At 50.3% G+C, this 17,723-nt stretch overlaps 1 long non-coding RNA gene across 2 annotated transcripts in view; it reads right to left on the bottom strand.

Annotated features, from left to right (window-relative positions):
* Nucleotides 1–17,723, bottom strand: part of LOC102444722 (uncharacterized) — a 121,266-nt gene that overhangs the window by 47,596 nt on the left and 55,947 nt on the right. Inside the window, exon 9 of one of the 2 annotated variants that reach the window (XR_012903020.1) lies at nt 10,587–12,485. The exons of the other annotated variant lie outside the window; for it this stretch is intronic. This is a non-coding gene — a long non-coding RNA (uncharacterized LOC102444722). Of the gene's footprint in view, nt 1–10,586; nt 12,486–17,723 lie in introns of those variants that run through there. 2 annotated transcript variants of the gene reach the window in all.

Genomic DNA, 17,723 nt, shown 5'->3' with positions numbered 1-17,723 from the left:
GGTTGGAGTGACGAACATGTATGCCCCCTATTTACCTGGGAGTATGCTTCAGGGGGGCTCCTTACGTGGGCATGCAGGAAGGATTTTGAGCTTAGATTACGGGAGGATCACAAATGGGGTTGCTAATCTGGAGTTCACAGCCATTCTGCGGTGACACCAGGGCCCGAGTCTTCCGAGCCCCACGGATTCCCATCCACACAGCGTGGGTGCTCAAGATTTGAATTTGGGCCCAGATGCAACCAAGGAGGGATTCCAGTGAACCCACTATGAGAATGTCACAATACAGGGTCTTGGGCAGAGAAAGCTTTGCGCCCTGGTCTAGTTCTGGTTAACGCTAGCTTCTGAGACCCACACCGCCCTGGCAGAATAACACTTCTGGGGAGAGGTGTAATCCAAAAAGCAACCATTCACGTGATTTAAAGTTATACCTTCACCACCCCCACCGCTCAGCAACTACCATTGGGTCGCACTGAGAATGTGTGAAAAAGATAACCATTTGGCCCCCACAGTCTAGGTAACAGAAAGGTTTAGGTTACGAAATCTAAGCTCACCCAAAATGTTTTGACATTTCAGTTGAAAATAAACTATCAACATCCCCCAGAAGTATTTGCAACCCAAACATTGCAGCCCTGCAGGAAGCATGAGTAGCTGCTACTAGTGAAATGGACCATGAAATGACACAAATACAAGTGAAACTGACTCGTCTTTTTTGTTTTGTTTTTTAAGCTCAAAAATGCAAAAATGCAAAAAATAAATAAACAGAAGAAATGAAGGAAAGCAAATTAGGCTTTTAAAAGCCCTTTGTTTTTATGACTGCTATTATTTCATGCTTTGTATTAGGGAAGGGCCTAGACACCCCAGTGAAAACTCGGGGTCCCATTGTGCAGGACAGATGCAGTACAGATAAGTAACCAAGACAATCCCTGCATCTTGTCTGGGAGTCAGATCAGTTGGTAAAACAAATAAATGGGTGGCTCTGAGAAGAGGTCGAAGTAACCAGATGAAAAGTCTTTAGGCTAGTCTCTTTCTGCTAAGTTTCTGAAGTGTTATCAGTTCCCCAGGTAAGGCTATGTGTGTTTATAAAACTATATGATTTTTAATCAAACAGAAAACCTTTACATTAACAACCATATAGAGAAATAAAACTGCTGTATATGCCCAAGAGGACCAAATAGCGTTGAATTCCCTAACTTTTCTCTTTGATCGTAAGTAGCTTTTAATATGCAACTCCATACAGATTTCTGACTCCCTGCAAAATTAGACAAGTACGAGCATTAGACTCGCAAGGGGCCTGCTCAGTAGCTGAGCTGTACAAACGGTCCATGCAAATCCTTGTGATTATGGTAGCGCGCCCTACACTTGCGTGTCTATTATCAATCAAGACCATACAAATGTGTGGATACAGACAAATATAGGGGGTGCGCTTCTCCAACAGGGACAGGCCAAGGTGCATTGCTCTCCAAGGCCCCAATTCAGCAGAGTCCAGATTTTCAAATGCATTTAGGGGCCTGAAGTTCAGGAGCATTTCTCAACATGGTCTGCAAAACCACATTGAGAAATCTGATAACTGGCCACACCGGTTTGTTTACTTATCGGTGCCGTGGCCATGGCTCTGTTTTGCCGTTTACAGCTAAGGGGAGCCACGCGAAGCAGCGGTCTGGCCCGGCAGTTATGCCAGCTCTAGCACACTCAGGGATTTTAAAACTAGGAGTACAGTCCCTTTGTGCTCAAATGATGCCCAGGGCCTAGTGGGAGCAAGGATCTGGACCCGTGGCTCAGATTGATTTCAAGTAAACCAATATAAATCCAAAGTAACTCCACTTCAAGTACTGGAGCCATTTCCAGTTTACATGGCATATTATTATTATTGATATCACACTTTAGCTATTCAAGGTACTGTACACGCATTAGCTCACTAACTTTCATATAAATAAAAGCAGATTCTGTCCCTCTGAATACTGATTCTGATGACAGGAAGAGAAGCATAGGGGAGGATTTCTAGGTAGGCACCAGAAGTATAATCAGATTGTAGACAAGTAGGTGATTGTCATTTTTATGGTAGGGAAATATTAGTTTAGAACACAAATTAGTCAATAAAACCATTTTTATGTCAGAATAGATTCCCAGTTTCCTCCCGCCACAAATCACGATGTATAAGAAAGGGGCATTTCCTGATGCCTAAGCTGCAAAATAAAATATTATGAGCATCAATTGAAGTTTTAACAGAGTTATAAACAAGTCTTTTGTTTCGCCATCCTTTCTTCTTGCCTAGAACAGTACCTAACTGTTTAACTTGTGGTTTAGGGTTATTTATGTAGGGCACTTGTGTAGGTAAAGCATCATGTATTTGGCACATTGCCCGTCTAACACTGTGCAGGATCTCTGGTTACAAATTGCAGCTGTATAACATAACAGGAAATATGGGGCTTTAAGTTGTTCCACTAGAAAGATTAATTATTTGGAAAATAGTTATGCAGCAGTTTTGAGTATTTCTGGGGCAAAGGTGACCAAGATCATCTGAAATTTAAAGAAATAAAATCATTTGCCATATGACGCTTTAAAAACCTGTAACATTTCTTTTCCAGGAGAGCACATTTTTATGTTAGAATTGTCTACTATTCTTGATTAGAAGCCCTGGGCCAAGTTCTAATCTACTGGGGTTGTCCAAAGTGTAGGGAGCACAGCATTTGGCCCTAGGACAAAGCCAAATGGAGAATATTGGATTTGATATACTGGATCAGAGCCCTGGTCCATCTAGTCCAGTATACTGTCTCCGTGAGCAGTCAGTGCCAGCTACTTCACAGGAAACTGTAGTAAAGCAACTATGAGGAAAATCTGCTTCCAGGAAAAAGCATTTATTGTTATGTGGGCCATATCCACACAATATATATGCTCCCTGTATGGACCTGAGGATCTCACATAGGCTGCAGCTGTGTGCTGACTGGACCACAAATGGCTCACAGGATAAGAACAACTGTTTAGGAAGTCAGGAAGGAATTTTTTTCTCCAATGGGCCAAACTGGAAGAGGACCAGAGACTTTTTGCCTTCCTCGCAGCATCTGCAAGCCACGGCGGATTTAGAAGGAAGGTACATGGTACCTAACAGAGGTACTGGGGTGATGTTGCTTATGCGTTGCGACTCACGGCCAGTTTTTGGTGTGGTGAAGGGAGGAAAATGAACGGTTCCTGGAATCAGTGGGTTTTGTTAACGGGCTTTGGGCTTATGTGACAAGATGAGATGGGGCGACTGATGAGGAAGGACACGGAGGTGGGGGACATCAGCCAGGTGACCTCCGCCACTTGACTCCCTTAGGTGAGGAAAAAGCCAGGACAGCACGCCCTCTGCCTCAGGCCCCAAACCTCCCCACCTCTGCTCACTCAGCTCCCAGCCACTTTGCTCAGCTACCGCTGTTCTGCCCCCTTCCCCAAGCAATGCAGCCAGGAGCCAGGTTGTTCTGCTTTCCCCTGCTACTCCTGGTGAGTGGTGAGTGTGGGTAGGGGGGCAAGTCCCAGCTGTGGGCCCCTGGCCCCTGGCTAGTCCTTCAGGTGCCTAGAGACTCTGGCCTTGCTGGCTGCTGACTCTTTGCCCCTCCCAACCAGGGCGTTTGCGGGAGGTCACATGCCCCCTCACCCGACTCTCATACATGTGGACAATCACTGGAGGGGTTCAATCCCTGGTAAGGTTACATAACCAGCCTGCCCTATGTACTAGGGGTGTAATAGTGAAACCCTTTAAGTGGTTAATGGACACGCGAGCTGTAGGAAGCACAGCATTACACAGTGGTTACATGCAGGCTCCTGGCCTTGCTCCCAGGGAGCTGGCTGCCACCCCGTGCATCAGAAGCAGCAGTACAGGGTGGCAGCTGGCTCCCCAGGAGTGGGGCTGCAGGTGGGAGCCAGTGCGCGTAAAGAGCCAGCTTAAAAGCTGGCTTCCAGCATCCACTGGCTCTTAGGGAGCCAGCTGCCACCCCACGCTTCAGGCTCTCCTGTACAAAGCTTATACTGCAGAGCCTGCAATGCAGCCGGCTCCCTAGGAGCGGGGCCAGCAGTCAGGAGCCGGCTCCCGGCGCGCATTTTAAATCATGCCAGACCACGGATGTCTCTGGACCAGAGAGTGCCAGACTGGACAGGTTCAACTTGTACTTACAATTAAGTGGTTAAGGGGTTGGAGCTATTGCCACTCCAGGACCAGCCCCAGCTGTGCTGCTGCCTCACCCTGGGCCAGCTGGGCCAGTGAGTGCTGCCAGGAACCAGGGCGTGGGGGAATGAGTCTCTAGGAGGGTCTGGAGAGGTGCTGGGCTGTGAGGTGGTGGGAAAGATCTGTGTGTCGGGGGACTAGGGAGTGGGCTTTCTGGGCGGTTGTGGTGGGGCTGTGGGAAGGGATGGTGTGCAGGGTGTTGTTCTTCTGGCGGGACTGCGGGGGAGGGGGCTCTGGTCATAGGGAGTCGGAGGGATGTGAGGCATGGCATGGCCCTGCCCTCGAGGCAAAGGGGCTTGCTGGCAGCCTGATGTGTGTCTGCCAGTTTGTAAATCGTGCCTTCGCACTGGCCTGGGTGGCCTTGCCATGCCCCTCTGCCTCTAGCTGGCCCCTTGCTCTGGGGGACTGACCTCCCTGCATCGTGCTCCATTGCCCCCTGGGGGGTCCACAAACATATTTGGCACCAGGCCCACAGAAAGTTAATTTGGCCCTGACTCTGCCCAGGGACTCTGGGGGTTTCTCCCGCACAGGGAGCATTGGGCAAGCAGGATTCAGACCTGCCTTTCCCAGCTGGAGCCCCACCACTCACACCTCCTTTTTTTGGATTGTATCACTTTGGTATATATGGTTGTGCTGATTTTCTTCCACAAATTGATCTGAGGAAGTGGGTCTGGGCCACGAAAGCTCATCACCTAATAAACCATCTTGTTAGTCTTTAAAGTGCTACATAGTCCTGTCTTTTGTTTTGGCTTGGGAGGTGGCAGGGAGCATGGATCCAGGCTTCTGTGGGTGTGTGCACTGGGGGAGGAGGGCACTGCAAATCTGGACTTCAGCCTGGGGGGGGGGGAAATTGCTGGGAAGCTCGATGCAGTGTTGTTATAGCCACGACAGTCCCAGGACATTAGATAGACAAGGTGGGGGAAGTCACGTATCTTATTTTGGCCCAACTTCTACTGGCAAGAGAGATCACTTGTCGAGCACACAGAGCTCTTCTTCGGGTCTGGGAAACTCAGGGATCACTGGTTAAATACAAGGAGGAAGAGATTGTTGAGCACAAGTAGTATATTTTAAGGGGCCAGTCAACTACTTATAGCAAGGATGGGGAACCTTTTCTGAGTTGGGGGGACCACTGACTCAGAGAAAAATTAATCGGGCCACAAGCAAGTGAGAAACAAAAAACAAACAAAAAAACCCCCCAAACCCTCCACAACATACCTCATGGATGTGGCCACTGACTGATAAGCAGAAAAAAAAGAAAAAAAGAGAGAGACACACTCACCTCATTCATACAACTCAGGGTGTCGGGGTTCTCCTCACACTCCAGGCCTGTAGTGGGCAGGAGGGGAGATGCCAAGGCTTAGGGCTTTTCCCAGGGCCAAATTAACTCTTTTGGGGGCACAAGGCTAGTAGATTTTGTGGGGCCAGCCTAGGTTCTGGGATGGAGACAAAAATGAGAGGTTCAATGCGGGAGAGGGGTCTGCTAAGGAGCAGGCTGGGGATGGGAATGTGGGGTCTGGGTGGGATGCAGGAGCAGGTGGAGGGCAGGGTCTGGGCAAGAGGAAGAGCAGAGGAGTGGGGGTGGGAGCGTGGGGTCTGGGTAGGAGGCAAAATGCAGGAGTGGGGGTGAGGATGCCGGGTGTGGGAGGGAGGATGTAGGAGTGGGCTAGGGTGGTGGGGCGATCTGGGAGAGAGGGCTGCAGGAGGGGGCTGGGGTGCAGCTGCGGGGCTTGGTGGGAGGAGGGGTGCAGGAACTGGGTGGGTGTAGAAGGGGGTTGGGGGTGTCGCTGTAGGGTCCGGGTGAGAGTTGGTGCGAGAGGGGATAAGGGGTGGGGTGCCCAACTGAAGCAGCCACAGGTAGCTCCCTGATGGCATGCATGGGCAGGCACCGCCCCCCTGCCTCTCCCATTGGCTGGGGATCCCAGCCAATGAGAGCAACAGGGGGTGAAGCCTGCAAGTGGCACAGGAGCCAGAGTTCCCTACACGGCTCTCCCAGTGCAGAGTCACCGGCTGTCCCGGTGCCAACCATGGCTTGCCTTGATCCAGCCCCGAGGCTCGGGGCTCCCCCTCCAAAGCAGCGGGCAGTTGGCTCTGGCCTTCCAGCCATACGGGTTGGGTGTGTGTGTGCTGAGGCTCAGTGCTCTCATGTATGGCGGGAGCACCAGCACCAGCTTGCCAGGCTCTGGAGTAGGGGGAAGCCTTGCGGGCCAGACCAAGGCAAACTATGGCTGATAGGTTCCCCACCCCTGACTTAGCGTTAGTTTCCCAAACCTGAAGAGCTCTGTGTAAGCTTGGAAGTGTGTCTCTCTCACCAACTGAAGATGGCTCAGTAAAAGCTGTGACCTCACCCACCCTGTCTCTCTGAGGTCTGGGAACCAACAAAGCTACAACCACACGCAACTGCATTTAAAATGTAAGCCAAAGGCAAAAGGTGTCCGGAAGGTCATGGCCTGTTTCCACCATACGTTCAGCACAACCATATAACGGGAAGCCACTCCAAACCTATCACAGGCAGGGCCGCCAACAGGAAGGGCAAAGAGGGCTGTTGCCTCAGGGCCTGGCAATTAAATTGCTACCAGACCCTGTATGGCTTGCCCCGGGCAGCACTGAAGGATGGCTACCGCTAGCCCCGCCCCTTCTGCCCAAGCCCCGCCCCTTCTGCCCAAGCCCCGCCCCTTCCGGAGGGACTGGAGCCGAGCCCCCACGCCCTTTGACCGAGGCCAGGTGAAATCTGTCCCCAGCCCTACTAATGCATTATGGGTAAATGCTGCACAAAGCTTCATGAATGTGGCCCTAGGCTACAAGGATTCACTGAAATTAGCATTTATCACCTTATTTTCCTCTACCTTTGGGGAGAAGCTTTGGAGAATGAAAGGTTATTGGGCTACAACAATTCCTCCTGTTACTGTGTCCACCAACACGCATCTCTCTACGTGCAGTTGCAAGGCAGGCAGGTGCTGAATTATTGGTCCCTAGGGAAACCAACGTAAATGCAAAGAAAGGAATTTTATCAAATATGAATGCGCTGCACTCTCCATCTAAGGAGTGAAAAATGCTTTATAGGCCGTAACAAATGTTAGTCTCACAGTTGCCCTCTGAGGCAGTTGATATTATTAATTATTATTCGTATTAGCTTGTGAGCCCCCCCGCATCCCTGGCTGTGCATTAGCTGTCCCGAGGCCCGCATTAAATCTCACCCCAGGCTCCTGTGCAAGACCCAAGGATCACAAAAAAGAAATAAAAATCCAAAACCTGAAAGAAATTGGGGGAGGGGAATGTGACCCCCATGTGTCCTCCCCACTATCATCTCTGCTGAGAGGCCAGGGTATCAGGAGCTGGTCCAGCAGCCATGGTGATTCCTGTTCAGGCTCTGCCTGGGTGCCAGGGGCCGAGCTGGAGGCTGCTGCAGCCAGAGCTGGTGTTAGGCACAAGCAGACGATGCATTTGCTCAGGGCCCCCACTGTGTGTGTGTAGGGGAGGGGGAATATTCCTGTGGAGAGCCCCTCCAGTAGGTTACCACCGGCAGTGGCTGGGGCACTGGGCACCCTGCTGAGGATATTGGCAGAGACTCTGAAGGGGAGGCTACACCCTGGGAGTGCTGACCACAACCCCCCACGGCCGGACAGAGCCCCTTTCTGATTCTGGCCCTTCAGCACAGCTTGTCCCTTGCCCTGCCAGACGGAGCCTGCACGGGGCCACACTCAAGGGTTGGAGTCAGCAGGAGTCCCTGTCTACGAGGGGCCAGTACTTAGGGGTGAATCTTTCTACTCCCCCCCCAGATCCTGGCACTTCAACATGGCCCTGTCTGCTTTCCCTGTGCAGCACTGAATAGCTAAGGGGGAGTGGAAAGATGCACCCATGAGGACTGGCCCCCTGCTGTTGAACTAGAGCAGTGATCCCCAACCTTTTGGGGCTGCTGGGTGCCTGGGGGCGGGGCTGCTCACGTGCCGCGTGCCTGGGGGCGGGGCCACTCACACGCCACGTTCCCAGGGGCAGGGCCACTCACGTGCCGTGCACCTAGGGGCGGGGCCGCACATGTGCCGTGCGCCTGGGGCGGGGGCTGCCCATGTGCCGTGCGCACCGTGCATGTGCCGTGCACCGTGGGCGGGGCCGGCCCAGATCATGTGGCGGGCACACATAAATGCCCCAGCGGGCGCCATGGCGCCTGCGGGCACCACGTTGGGGACCACTGAACTAGAGGATAAAAGGTGTCCTATGCTAGGGGTAAAAGTCTCAGAGGCGTAGCTGTGTTAGGATTAATGAATAAGCCCCGGCGTATTGGTTAATCATTTAAACTACCACTCGATAACATCCCTATCCTATAACAGACAGGCAATTTGCTATTTAAATAAGGGGCATCCCTCATGATATAGGGCTGCAGCCACGCTAGTGGGAGGCAAGGCACCCAGCCCTAGAGAGTTAAACATAGCAGGTGACAGAGGGGCATGCAGCAGTCAGAGATGCCAAAGGGGTCTGGGCTGGGCTGTCTATTGCCTGCCAGCTGCTCCACATATCCTCAGCTCTCCTGGTCTCTTCCTCAGCAGCTGACAACTCTGTTTCTGGGCTATTGGAAAGCTCTCCAGGTTGGATCCATTCAGCCTTCACAGTCTCTCTGAAACATGTCAGGCTCCCCTTCTGGAAGAATCACCACCTCTCTGCACCCCTCGCCAGCAGCCCCATGGCCTGTGTATTAATGGGGGGTGGGGTCCACAGACATGCAAGCCTGGGGCCCTAGCCCCGATTCGCTGTCTGGGGGTGCAGCTTGGGTATTGGGGGAGCCAGGACAGGGTGGGGCATTCCCCTGCTGCATGTGGGCTTCCTGATAGGCAGCTCGTGACAGCACCTGAGTGAACTCTGACCCCAGCCCTCCCAGTGGGCAGTGTGTTCCAAGCAGGCCCTAGAACGGATGCAAAGGAAGGCTGCTCTGAATGGAATTCTTGGGTGTGCATCCCCGCTGCTCCACTTCAGACAGAGAGGGACCGATCCTTGGCTTCATCATCCCTCCAGCCGCTGTCTGGAGCTGGCTCTGCCTATACTGAAATAGCAGCTGCTGCTGCAGGAAGGCAAGGATACAAATGCGTCTGGATGGCAGAGAAATCACGAAAAAGGCTCCTCCAAAATATCCTTGGCAGGGAAATTAGAGAGCAAGCAGAGACATTAAAAGCCTGCTTCAGATCCCATCCGTCTGAGCGCCAGCCTGGCCCGGTTTGGCAGAGAAGCTTCTTTCCCTTGTTAAGTTTTTCTCTCTCGCTTGGAGGATATTTTATCGCTCCCTCTCCCCCACACAGTACACGCTTCGCCCTCAAGAGGAGAACTGCTTACAGCTACAAATTACACCTTTCACACGGGTTAACAGAAGTGACTAAAGTGTGTATTCAGTAATGCCCTACCAGCGCGCAGCCCACACCCACGCTTTGCAGCCCTGGCTGGGCTGTCTCGCTATTGCAGCTTGCTTCCTAACAGGCTCCTCCACTGGTAAACTCAGTTAACAAAACCTGTCTCCCTCTGCGCCAGCTGCCTACCTTCTAAGGACCATGGTGATCCTGGGAGGTACAGCCTGGATATTCATTTGAGCCATCAACAGGCAATTAAGTGTAATTAACCAATGGGGGGGCGGGAGGAATTGTACGGACACAGGGTCTTACCAGGAGCGGTGTTGGTTTTCTTCAAGTAAACATAAAAACAGCTGAAAGAATAAAAACTCAGCTCCCTTCAGCTTTCTTACAGAATCTTCTATTCGAGGTTTAGAATCTAGACTTAGGCTCATGACATTGATTTTAGAGCAGAAAGCAACTGTACCGTCAGACGAAGAATCCTAGGGCTGGAAGAGACCTCGGGAGGTCATCGACTCCAACCCCATGCCCAAAACAGGACCAACCTTATAATAGACATATCCAGCATGCAGTACAGTAGCTAACACCATTATGGACTCCCAATCCACAAGCTTGATTCAATAGGAATGCTGTGACTAATGCTAACTCATATTGCTGATTAATAAATTGGACCCACATGCTTTTACTGAACCTAGCACCAGTTTTAGTCATCGGGCTCCACTTGGTGCATGTCCTGAAGGGGAGGGAGCAGAGGTGGCTATCTGCCACCTTCACATCCACCACACCTGGGGCCAATAGAACTGGTTCAGTCCCATCCCAAATTAGAATAGCCCTGGGGTTGCTCTAATTCACGCCATCAGCATCGACTCCATGAGTTCTCCGGGGCTGGAGCATCCACAGGGCAAAATTAGTGGATGCGGAGCATTCACCATTGCCAAGCTCCCCGCTCTGCCTCCCTCCCCACATACCTCTTGTGCACTGGTGGCCCTATGCTTACCCACTCCTCCCCTGCCCTCCCTAGACTTCCAGAGTTCTGCAAACAGCTGATTTGTGGAGGGAGGGGGAAGAGTGAAGACACTCTTGAGGGAGGCGGCAGGGAAGAGGTGGGGCAGCAGTGGAGCAAGGATGGGAAGGGGGAGGGTGAGCACTCTCCAGCAAGATGAGAAATCAGTGCCTGTGACTCATACCTGGCAGCCAGTGGGCCAACAAGCAATCAATCCGCAGAGTGTAACTATGTTCCAGCTATGCCCCCGCCCGATGTCAAAGAGCCACAGCGAGAAGCAGGCTCTGACCCATAACATACCAAATCCTTGTTTTATGAGAAGTCAGCGGGATTTTGCCATTAGAAATCAATGCTTTAGTCAGCTCACTTGTCACAGGGCCCCAGAGTGAAGAGCTTACAGGTGTCAAACCCAGTGGGCCTGTCACTTTAACATGGTTGGGGCCAAGGGACTGATGCCCAGAGATACAGTCTGTATGGTAGGCCCAAGAGGTGCTCTCAAGAGGCTCTCAAGTCTCGCAATGACTTAGGAAGAAGCCTTTGATGCCACAAGGATCATAAACAGAGCTGAAATTCTCACCTTAACTGTGACATGGAAGAAGGAAATCCATATAGCATATTTCTTCAGTCTCAACAAAAGCTATTTTAATGTATCAAAGAATATGTAAGATGTTACATTAATAATACAGGATGTCCCCGCTATAAGTCGCCGCGGTATACATCCATTCCACACTAAAGTCGTTGATGCTTGTAGAAACTGATGTGCTATATAAGTCCTCCCATTCCCCACTCTTAGTCGAACAAAAAACCAAACAAACCCCAAAACCAACTTGTGCAAATGGAAGTCAGCCTCAGGAAAAAAATTCCCCGCTTTAATTGTTTCACTGTAAGTCCAAGTTTTTTGGACCGTAGCTTGGATTTATAGCAAGGACGGCCTGTACACTTAATTGATTAAAAGAGTTTTCTTGGGAGGAAGACAACAACATTCACAACTGATCTGGGAGAAACAGGGAGAAAACTGGCATTTGTGCAAAGTGTAAGTCAATGAGGCCAGGGATGAAAAATGAAAGTGAGAGGAAGCGAGAGTCTCCAAGATGTGAGCTGGCACAAGACTCGGTGGAAGTGGTAAATAAAACCGCTACTGACGGCTTAGCCCAGGCATGTAGTGAGAGTGAAAAATAAAAGCAAACCGGACTCTGAGATCAGCACGTGGAGAAGTGAGGATGAGACTGAGGAAGTGTCGCTAGCCTGGCAGAAGGCCCTGAGGAGCTCAGCTTTGAGGTGTGATGTGCGGTGCTACTAGGACAAACGTGAGAGCCCGTGGGGGGAAGCGTGTGAGGAGCTGGATGGGACTATACCCGTTGCTCTCCCAACACAGCCCACTTCCAGGTGCCATTTTGTTGCCCTGGATTCTTCCTAGGGCTGGGGTGGAAGTGGCGGCAAGATTTCCTTTTTCCTCTGGAAGGAAAGAAGAGCTGGAGACAGTGAGCTCTTCTGTTTTCCATTTCTACCCTCCATTCCCCTGGGAGGGGAAAGCAAGCCAGGAGGGAGGCAGGCCTGCCAGTCAAATAGAGGAAGCTGGAAGGGGATTTCTAATCTCCTGGCAGATGATGAAGCCATTTCATCTACTGGTGGGAAGGTTTGGAGCTCTGCCAATCACCAGTTCCTCTGGCTGCTCCTCCCCCTTCAGATTGCCGGGCCTGTTAAGTCTTCACTTCCTCAGCTGGGGACGATGCTGAAGAAAGGGCGCTAAACTCTACCACGGCAGGGAGCTCTCCCACGGCTTTCTGAAGACTGTGGGGATCCATGGTCCGCTTTGTTCAGGCCTGGACAAAGGAGAACCAACATCGCGCAGGGACTGTGAGGTCTGTGAGAAACTAGCTGAGAGAAGACAAAGGCCACCGGCTGCAGTGGGGAACACACGAGGGCTGTGCTCCAGCACAGATCTGAGACGAAGCTACGTAAAGGAAAAGATTAAACACAAGGCGGTTTGCTGCAGTGAGTGAAACCCTTTGGTTGCCTGCCCACTTACACACAAGAATGCAGAGCTCTTTATGTAACATTAATAAGAGTACCTAGCTCTGCTTAGTCCTTTCATCATCCCATCCCAACACACTTCACAGTCTTCAATGCTTTTATCCTCCCAGCACCCCAGGGGAGGCAGGGACATGCCCAAGGTCACCCAGGAAGTCCATAGCAAAGCCAGGGATTGAATTTAAGCCTCCCACTTCAGCTGCCAACCCCTGGACCAGCCGTCCTCTCTAAGAATTCTTAAGAACATGAGGAAACACCATGGTTGCTAACTACACAGGAACATACAAGGTGAGATACATATATACCTCCAGGAGGGGCCAATGGGATTGTGGGCCCATGGGCAATGTGGGGTGGGAAATTTGTGTGTGTGTGGGGGTGGAAGGGTGGTGGCTCTGTGCTCCCAGAAGGGGCAGGGCCTTGGGCAGAGGGGGTAGGACCAGGGAGTCAGCCCCCAATGCTGTCCAGACCATGCTGCGCCTGCCCCTCCCGGCTGGCCCTTTGAGCCACCTGGAGCAAGCAGCACGGCGCTCCCGCGGCAATTTCAAGGGCCCAAGGCCGGGGCTGCTGCTGCTGCTACTGTAGAAGGAGCAATAGTGGTCGGGAGCCACAAACCCTTTAGAATCACCAGACCCCAGGTCTGTGGCCTCCTTTGCATCTCCCCCTCCCCCATCAGCGGGCCTATATACACCGCTTCTCTGTCAGGTTCTGATAGCTTCTGCAATAAAAGAGTAGAGGGCCCTCAGTCTATTTAAAAGCATACCACCCAATTCCCATACACTACAGGTCCCCTTGTTTTGCCCCTCACTTTTCAGCTCTTCTTTATACACACGACCCTCTGGGCCTATGCTGGGTAGGGTCAAGCTCTACAAAGGCATCTCACTGAAACAGTCAACATTTTAAAGGGGTGGGCGAACGAGAGTTTCCACCCAATGGGGTGTAAGCGAATGTCACGTGGAGGAAAGAGAGAATACACACTTAACATGAAATGTCATAAGCAAAAGAAATGTGGCTGGAATTTCTTTCCGTGGACAGTGGTTAACCTGTTGGATAAAATGCTAAGGGAAATAATAGAAGCAACTACAGTCTGAACCTCTCTAGTCCGGCAACATCCATGGTCTGGCATTATTTTAGTTAGTTGGATGTCCACTTGTCATGAGTGTGGCTAAGTTTCCCGCAGTCCCATAAAGTTTGTTTACAGCCACTAGTCCTGGCTTTCAGTGTTCTGTGCTGTTATTCAGTTCTAATTTACCACCAAATATCTTCTAAGAGCCCAGGAAGCAGGAAGGTAATGCTGCTAGATAATAATGACCTCCCAGAGTTCAGCAAATTCTCTGGTTCGGCACTGGTCAGGTCCCAAGGATGCGGACTATAATAGAAATAGTTTACATAGAGAGTTAGCTCAGTATTTGGGGGAGCGGGGAAAGTAGTATAAGGAACTTCTAACTTAGGAGATAATCGTAGCCTGGCAACTGGACCTTATTTTGTCCTGGAATTCCCTATATGCTGACAAAGCCACTAAATATGACATTACATGCCTGTGACATTATCTTTCTCTACTTTCATTATCAATATCCTTCGTAACGTTGTTGACAGCCCAGCCAGTTACCTTGTGACAGTATAGATTGCCTCTCCTCCATTAGACGCCTGAACAACCACACACAGTCCATCCACAACTCGCATCAGACAAAGGCAAAGGAGCAGATGACAGGTAGCGAGAACACTGACATTGGGTCAGTTCAATGTTTTAACAGCCAGACGTGTCTGTCAGTTTCACACCGGACGTGAACCCTGTCAGAAGGGGGTTGCCCAAACAGTTCAGGGTCATTTGAAAATGTCAACTGGAAAAATTGCACATGACAGTCTAGCCCATACAGGATATGCAGCTTAGCTGGAAACTTTCTCTCCTGCAGGCCAGTGATGGCTTTCACGCACTAGGATTCATATCCAAATTAATTGCATATTTATTTATTTCAGCATTTGGCCCATAAATCCATGATTCCCTGGCACACAACAAATTAATATTGTATCTTGAGCTGGGTTGACCAGTTGAACACACCCTGTTTGGAGGTACCCCAGTTTCCCCATTCTGTCTAGAGTGTCCAGAATTTCCCTCCACTGCAGGGCTAGCTTCCTTCCCACACTGTGTTATGTGGAAGGAGGTTCCCCAGATGTGGGTACTTTCTACAATTTGCAAACTCTCCAGCCCAATTTGGATGCATCTTTGGTGAAACCAATTTGGAAAGAAGATCTACTACAGGGGTGACCAATCCATTAAATGAAGAGCGCTGAGACAGTGGTGGAAAAATGTGAAGAACCACACCAGAATTGTTGAGCAAAAAAAAAAAAAAAAAAAAAAAAAACGCTGCCCCTTTAAAAACCACGGGTTAGGCTTTTTGGGCTACATCAGGCTCCCACTGGTCACCACCATCTTGCTGATGCCATTTTGTAGGGGGCTGTCTGTAGGGGCACATGGCGCGGCTTCATGAGCCGCAGGGGAGGCTTCGCGAGCCGCACTTTCAGGGGTGAAGAGCTGCATGCGGCTCGCAATCCGTGGGTTGGCCATCCCGCTCTACTAGATTGGAACTGAGCTCCCCACAAGTCCACGCATCTCAGAGCAACTCCATCGCATGCATGTATACCGTTTAGAAAAGCTATAAACATTAGCAACACGGCTAGAAGATAAGAGTTCCTGCCTATAGAAATACCATAACTTTATTTAGCTATCTTATAAATTAAGAGTTTATAATGGAAAAGCTAATCAGGCCCTAAATGTACTGCCACAAACTGTGTCTGCATAACAAAGCTTTCTTTCTCTTTTAACATCTTCTAATAGGAGCATCACAATAATTGGCAGCAAAGGACATTACTTTGCCAGCTGGCCCTCTTCCTCGTCATTAAGTTGATCCATTCAGCTCCCTAGCTCACGGGTTTCAGATCTAGCCAAGAGGTTATATTTTGCTTGTGTGTCTGTGGTAGGTCCCAGTGCTATTTTCTCCAATCTCCAGGTTTCTAGGCAAGAACGAAGACTCAGGATGGCTCAATGCCTTGGCCAGGACTGCTTGTGGAGAAAGCAGGCACAAGCTCCAAGAGGGGTGGCTAGACGGAGGTGGTGGGTATGGTCAGGCTCTAATCTGCTAATGTAGTCTCAGGCTTCAGTAGCTTTTTGTCCAGTGTTCCTCTCTGCTGGGACCCTTAGGGGTCCCTGCTATCTGAGACCCTGACGAGTGCCCATTGTTGGGAGGGTGCCTAGCAATGGCACAACTACCAGTAAGCCAGGGGATGATGGAGGGAGGTACGCCCAAAGCATGTGCAGAGGGAAGGGGCCTGCAGGCAGGTGGCACTGTGCTTCTAATGTATCCCTTCAGATCTGCAGAATTTGGGACCAAACCATTGGCCAGTACAATGGACTGGAGACCTCCTCCCTCCGATGGAACAAGTTGCAATTGTCTTCCTTGCAAAGAAACCTCCTATAGGGCTTTCTATGAAACAGGGTGATTTTCCCTGCCCCTTTTCTCCCCTCGCTGCAGTCTGATGTTTAGGTGGGGGGGGGGGGGGGGGGGGGCAATCATATAAAAATTAGTTCCTGGTGACCAGAAATTCATCTCCTTAAATTCATCATCAAAACTGGAACCAACTGTCCCCCCTTGTTAGTCCTATCAATAGAGAAGCCAATGAGAGAATAGGTAAGGTGACTGGATGTTCCTCTTAGCTCTAGAGAAAGTGCCCAAGGTCAGGGTTCGGGTTCTCTGAGAAGCTTGTCTAACCCCATTAGCCAGTATATGTTACACACACTCCTCAGCACCCAGCTCTGTTATATCTGCAGCCTGACAGCTTGACTCCAACTCAGACTGTCAACACTCCTGCTTTTAGCTCTGGACATCCCCATTCAGTACTCAGCATGTCAGTCAAAACGGCGTCTCTTTTACAAACACAGTGGAACCTCTCTACTGCTTACAATTAGATCGAGTCAGGGTTCTTAGTCCTTGCAGTCAGCCAGCAATTTTCAGCAGCAAGAGAATTCATTCCAAAAACATTAGGCCTGTCAGGTTTTAATGTACCCTCCCCACCATCCCATTTTCATTATTGTTACAGACATTACTGTTATTCTTTGTTTTTACAAAGAAGTTGCCACAGGTGTTATTGCAAAGAGGAGCAATTCATCCTCTACTAAACATCTTCAGTTTAGCTTAGGTCAAAACACATTCAGCTGCCATTTTCTGGTGATTCATAACGCTGGGAAATGATTTTGTGTACTTCAGAGAGGAATACAGAAAGTTCCCCAACACTGTGAGTCATTTGCTCTCCAACTGTTAATTTTTCTGTTTTCTGAGAGATTTGATTTTTCTTAGTGCCCCTAATTTGGGTGATGATGAGTGCCCACAGCTTCTGTTAAGTCCATGGGAGTTGGCATTTCTCAGCAGATAGCTGATGCAAGCTCCTCAGCTGGCATAAATCAGTATTGCTGTACCAACTTGAGTGGAGCAACCTGACTTAACACCAGCTGAAAATATGGCCTTTGGTCTCTGCAGAGCAGTCAAAAAAGAGGAAACTTGAAACATAATATGCTAGGAACAAACTGCTTTTTGTTGTTGGAGGGTGTAGGAGAAGCATCCAGAGTGGTGTAATCTCTTATCTGTTTTAGAGTTTTATACTGCCACTCATCTCCATAGCATCTGAGCACCTGCCACATACAATCAATGTGTTGCAGAGAACGTACAGTCACAATCATTCTGTCTCTGCATAGAGAACCAGCTTTGTGGGCTTTCATTTGGAGGTGATATGATGCATGAGTGATCAACAGCTATTGGAGGTGTCGATTCTCCTCAAGTTAAAAGATACCAACAATTTTTGCAGCAGGGCCACTTTAAGAATTTTGGTAAGTGGTCCCAGACTGCACTTCTCTGTTATATTAATGGAGGGATGTGTGGTTTGGGATGGAAATTGGGTGCAGCAGGAAGCTCCGGGCAGGGACCGGGATGCAGGAGAAGGGATCTGGGAGGGAGCTTGGGAACAGGAAGGGGTTCTGACCTGGGATAGGAATGTAGGGGGGAAGGTTAGGGAAGGAGTTTGGGTGTGGGAGGAGGTTGTGATCTGGAACAGGGGTTGGGACGTAGAAGGAGGCGCCAGGTGCAGGAGCTGGAGCTGGACCTGGCCAGGAGAT

This window comes from Pelodiscus sinensis, chromosome 3 (genome assembly GCF_049634645.1).
Source record: "Pelodiscus sinensis isolate JC-2024 chromosome 3, ASM4963464v1, whole genome shotgun sequence".
NCBI classification, from domain to species: domain Eukaryota; kingdom Metazoa; phylum Chordata; order Testudines; family Trionychidae; genus Pelodiscus; species Pelodiscus sinensis.
The sequence above is the reverse complement of the archived record's forward strand: the minus strand, read 5'-3'. Positions and strand labels throughout refer to the sequence as shown.